This window comes from Pteropus vampyrus, unplaced genomic scaffold (assembly GCF_000151845.1).
Source record: "Pteropus vampyrus isolate Shadow unplaced genomic scaffold, Pvam_2.0 Scaffold14, whole genome shotgun sequence".
Classification (NCBI taxonomy): domain Eukaryota; kingdom Metazoa; phylum Chordata; class Mammalia; order Chiroptera; family Pteropodidae; genus Pteropus; species Pteropus vampyrus.
In genome coordinates this window covers 2,453,602-2,459,760 of record NW_011888795.1, presented here as the reverse complement: position 1 = coordinate 2,459,760, position 6,159 = coordinate 2,453,602, and positions in this window count along the sequence as shown.

Here is a 6,159-nt window from a genome sequence, read left to right as displayed (position 1 = left end):
CACTTAATCCCTCAACCATCTACCTCATTATGTCTCTTCCCCAAAAGAGTTCATTTAAACTCTGCTCCGATCTAAACACATCCTTCCTGAAATCACAAAAATCACAGAATGTTGGCATAAGAGAGCTCCATAAGCAATTTTATTCCATCCCCTTGAATGGGGGAAAACTAAGCCCAAGAATGGTGAAGCGATTTATCCAGGTTCAAACAGGTAGTATCAGACTCAGGATTAGAACCCTAGGCTCCTGTTTCCTGGTTCAGAGCTTTTCTTTTATTTATAGATACTTTCCCATGTACATTCAGGTTCCTGAATGTTGGTAGATGCTTTATCAATAGAATCCAATTGGTATTAAACTACAATTTTAAATTTATAATACTACAGAAAAGACACATAAGAGACAACCTCAATGCTCTATTTGAAGAGAAACAAATAATACTCCTTTGATTCTTTTACAAATTGCATCCTTTATACTCATAGATCTTCCTCAAACAAAGGTTTGTTGCCTGATGGTCTGGAGTGAGATGTATTGACTTGTCAAAAAAAGGAATTTATCTTGGAGAGGGGGAAGTTAGCAATTGTAGAGCTACACATAAATGACAGTTGTATGAAGACTGTTAAAGTTGAAAACTATTAAATTAATTAGTTAACTTATTCTTCAGTGATTTCATATGTATTTATTTAGTGCCTGTGATGTTTGCAAGATATTGTGCTAAAATTCACGGGGAACACTAGGGTAAGTAAGGCCTCATTTGCCTTCAGTGAGTTAGTTTCTGGTATCCTAAGAAGAACTAAGTAATGGATATTAAATAGGGTATTTTGATTGGGTAGGAGGGGAGAAACCTCAGATGTTTCTGGAAGAAAAGGTTAGCTATGTATCCATTTAAAAAAATATAAGGCACATATATTTAAAGGAAGCAGTCTGATAAATTTTAACATATGTAGACATCCATGAAAACATCACCACAGTCAAGATGATGAGCATATCCACAGGCCTGCAAAATTTGCTACTATTGTTATTTTTCTCTCCTTCTCACTCTTTCTTGACTCTACTCCCTAATCCCCAGGAAAACACTGACTGCTCTCTGTCACTATAGATTAGGGTGTATTCCCTATGTAAATGGAATCATCAAACTCTTTTTTGTTTGGCTTTTGTCATTCAGCATAAGTATATAATACTACATTGTTGTATGTATCAACTTTTCACTCCTTTTTATCACTAAGTAATATTTCACTGAAAACACACACACACACACACACACACACACACACACACACACACACACACACACACACACCAGAATTTGTTTATCCATTTATCTATTGTTAGAAATGTAGGTTGTTTCCAGTTTTTCAGTTTTTTTCTATTAATAAAACTGTGAATGTTCACATGCAGGTCTTTATTTATGTGGACATAAATTTTCACTTATCTTAATTAAATAACAAAGAGTAGAATGACTGGGTCATATGGTAAGTAAATTTTTAAGTTTTTAAGAAACTACCAAACTGTTTTCCAGAATGGCTCTACCATTTCACATTCTCACCAGCAATGTGAGAGAGTTCCTGTTGGTTCACATCCTTGCCAACACTTGCTATGCTCAGTCTTTTAAATTTCAGTCATTCCAAAAGTTTCCTGTAGATCCATTTATACTCACTGATTTTCAGACAGTCGGATAACCTCTTTCGAAAAAATCACAAACCCATCTACCATTTGCATTCGGACATACATTCCTGACACCATAGACAGAGACAAAATGTACCATCGGGAAAAAGTTACCATGAGAGAAAAGGAGTATGTCACAGGGAACCAGACTTAGGAATGGAGCCACAGGGGATTGGCTGTCTTGAGACTGTGAGGTGGCGAGAACAGAACGATCTTGCTTCTATTTTGCTGGTCTTAGGCACATGCATAGTGGGGGAGTTGTTACATCCCTGAGGCCTGAAATACTTGAAATGTGCAATCAGTCTTGTTAAGGGTCTTTTTTTCTGTCCAAGTATCACACAGAAGTTGTGTTGTTCTTTGCACTTCATAAGGTGATAGCAAGGATCTCTGTAATGCAGCTGTTCTCATTCTACCAATACTGGGTGTGGTAGCTTCCCAGCTCCACCAGGTCCCATGAGGTAGCAGTGGCATTAATGGGTGCAGAGTTCCAACTCCAAGAAGAACTTTTGGTCTCAGGATGATTGAAGGGCTGACTTCTATAAAGGACTTGATTATGAAAAGATGAAAAGAGCCTTGAGGATAATTGAGACAGGACTGTGATTTTTTGTTACATATCTAAAACAATCAAAAAGAGGGTTAGAGTCATTGACATTGAGTAGAATGGATGGGACTCCATTTATACTCACTGGCTACAGAAGCCTGAGACATTCAGATAACATATTCAAGTAGCCATGAGGCCAGGTAGAATTAAAAAGGACCATAAGAGATGAATAATAATAGCAAACATGTATTGAGAACTTTATGATGTGTTGAGTAGTATGCAGTGTGCCTTAAATAAATGAACTCATTTAATCTCATAACACAAGGCTTTTAAGATGTAGGTTGCAAAGCCAAAAAAAAAAAAAAAAAGCTAAAATATTCTCATAGAAAATATGTATTTTTCTTTTTAAATTATGGAAATGTAGTGACACACAGACATATTCATTTTATCATGACTGTACCTGTGATTGCTGTTAAAAAATACAGTACTTCTGTTTTACAGGTGAGAAAACTGCAGCCCAATGAGTTTAAGTGAATTGCTTAAGGTTACATAGTTAAGAAGTGGCAGAGCCAAGATTAGAATCAAAGCAATCTGGCTCCAGAACCCATGCTCTTAATCACTCTGCAGTGTTGATTCTAGAGAGAGATGCAAAATACTCCTAAATTCAGAGAAATGTAACATTATTTTTTACTGAGAGAATAGAAAGGGTTGCATACAAGATACAGTATTTTAAATCATATGTTTGCAGAAGTATGAAAGTAAAGAATTGGGGTTTTTAAGGGTTAGGACAGCATGGAAAGCATTTCTGTCTGACAATAAATTATGCTATTGATTTTGGATACATTTTTTGTCCACTCTAAATTTGACCATAATTATAATGGAGGAAGCATATATCAAATATACCTGGACTGACTTATTAAGGATACATATGTGTTTTATTAACTTTTATATAATATAACCCATGTTTGAGTATTATTCCCCTGTCTTCTGGCCACTTGGAGCCACCATTTTTTAAAATATAGCATGGTAGGGGGAAGCATGTGCTGGGAATAGAACTACCTGATCTGGTCCAATACCTGGTTCCATGACTTTTTAGCTAAGTGGCCTTGAACAAGTTATCAATCTCTTGTCACTTGTCAGAATTGCGAGGAGTTTGGTATTCACCTACTTTCAAGCTATTAAGTTAATCTACCACAGATTCATGCATACTGACAGAAGACTGGAAACTTGTGAGTCAGAGACAAAGACCTCTATACTCATGGCAATATCAGTAGTCAAAGCGTCAGCTTTGTGCCAGTTCCCTGAGCCTCGATTCTTATAGAGTTATGTGAAGAGGGCAAAGACATTTGCACTTGCCGTGGGTTGTGTTACAGGAGAGGAACCTCAAGTGTAGGGAACCCAAATCTTTTATAATAGGCAATAATCCTTTGTCCTGAAAGTAATTGTTATCTTTATTATACTGGACAATAAACAAACCTACCTTTTGCACCTGAGGGAGACGCTATCTCTATTTTCCAAGCTAGTTTCTATACAATCATCATTAAAATGATAATCTGGAAAAACGGCAGCCGGTGCCTCTGCTCATAAGAAGTACAGAAACATGACAGACCCATGGAAACTTATCTCCCAATGCTTCCAAAGGCACATTTGTGCATCTATGAAAGGAAGATGATTATAATTCATTATAAGATTGCTGTGAGAATTCAATGAGATTATACTTAAAAGAACTTAGAAGGGCATCTGCCACATTTCAAGCATTCAGTAAATGTTAGTTGTTGTAGTTCTCATTGCTATTTATCATCATCATCATCATCATCATCATCTACCTCCGTTCCTCCAAAAAAAAAAAAAGAAAAAGAAAAAGAAAAAAGAAAAAAAGAAAACTTGTGCACAATCTCATTTATTTAAATGCAAGAAGTTTTGCAAAGAATTCCTGGAATTTGTCTATTATCCATTACTCCAAACCCCTGTTCCTAGTTCAGTTCTGTATTGTTCAATGTCTTCTTTCAGATTCTCCATCCTTCTTTGGTTTCCTTTGTTCCTAAAATGTGATCACAGTCCCATCTCCTTCACTCTCCTCAAAGAAGAAGAAATGAAATATTCTTCTATGTAATCAATTTTCATTGAAAGTTTGACTAGAATGATTTCTGGTGAAACTTGATTATTGGTCATTGTTGTTCTAAAGTTCTTCAGCTGTGTCTTTCAAAAGGATCACTTTTTCATACCATCCCTGCCCCATCCCATTCCCACCACTGGAAAACCTTACTTTATTATGCAGAATAATTCACTGCTGTTTGTCCCAAGATGAGCGTGGGGCCCTCTTTTTTAATTAAAGATCCATTAATGTGGTTTTTATAAATAAAAGAGCAATTTTTCCCCTATGATAAATTCTGCAGTTCTCCTAGAATGTTAGAAGTGGTTGAGGTAAAACAAACAAACATTACTATCCTTCCAATTCCAAAAGAAGCTGTTTAGAATTGCTACTAATTTTCAAAACAATCTGGCAAGATTGTTTAACGTGTTTAGTCTCAGACTTTCAGATAAAAGTCCAGAGTGTAGTACATTAAATTGATTTATTTGAGAAAAGCAGCTAACTCGTAGTTAAATTATAATAAAACAACACCTAGATGATTCAGTTTAGCACTTTAACTTTTAAAGTTAAGTAAAGGTACATAACCTCTAGTTTGATTTTTCTCTTTTCTTTTTTATTTGTGTGTGTGTTTTAATTTTTATTTGTTTTTCGTAAGGATATATTTCTAATTAGTTAATTAATTATTTTTTTATGGTGACACTGGTTAATGAAATCCAATAAGTTTCAGCTGTACACTTTAACAGTAAGGCATATATATATATTTACACTGTGTGTTCACCTCTCCCAGTTAGATTTCTTTCTATCACCACATATTTGACTCCTCTTACCACGTTCTAGTTCCATTTTTCAATAAGAAATATAAACAAGGTGAAAAATGTCTTCTCTCTTCCTACAGCATAATTGAAGGTAAATCTAATAATATTTGGGTATTAAAGAAGTAAAAATTACTACTTAATGTGAGATACTTCTTTGCCATTACTCTTCAATTATAACTAATTGAATAATATTGCTCATTAGTACACTGTTTAAGTTTAATAAAATACAGCATTCATTACGCTTAACAATGAAGTGCTTTCCGTTTTACCCCCTGTAAAAGATGCTGATATTTATGAAACAAAGATAATTGTTTTGGGCACATTAAAGTTGGTTGATTTTCTTCATACAAATTTTTATACGACCTTCTATTTTGAATAGTTAAATAAATTTAATTTTTTCTACTGTTTGAAAACAACCAAAACAAAACATTTTATATCATCTTTTGAATGGGCTTTGCTCTAATGATTAATTCATTGTGAAGTTAGTCAGCACTTCACACTTTTTGCCCAAACAGCTCAATAATTATCGGGGAAATTTTAGCAGCTAGTGGACCTCACTGAGAGTTAAGTATCCAGGATATGGAGTCAGGCAGAGTTGGGTTTGACTCCTTGCTCTATACTTCCTAGGTGTAGGACTTAATTTTCCTTAACTGTAAAATAGACCTATCAAAGGAATCTGCCTCAAAGGACTGTTGTGGGTTAGGAGAATGTAAGACCATCCCTGAAGGCCGTGCCTAGTACACAGTGGCCATGCCTTAAGGGTTGACTTGACTATTATTATTATTCTCTACAGCAGCTTTCCTTCTCATTTATCTGACATGACTTTTAATGATTTTAATTAACATAGGCTTATAGCCCTATTCTAAGTGGAATAAGACTACGTGTCCTATTATATGTCTAATGACATAGAGCCATCTCATCGTTCAAGGGATATAACCAGAAATGTCACCTCTCTGATAAATACACAGATATTTCTAGGGTGTGGCTTTTATCTGGGCTGTAATCAATGCCCAGTAAGTCTCATGTGGTTAAATTGAGTCTGGATATGTTG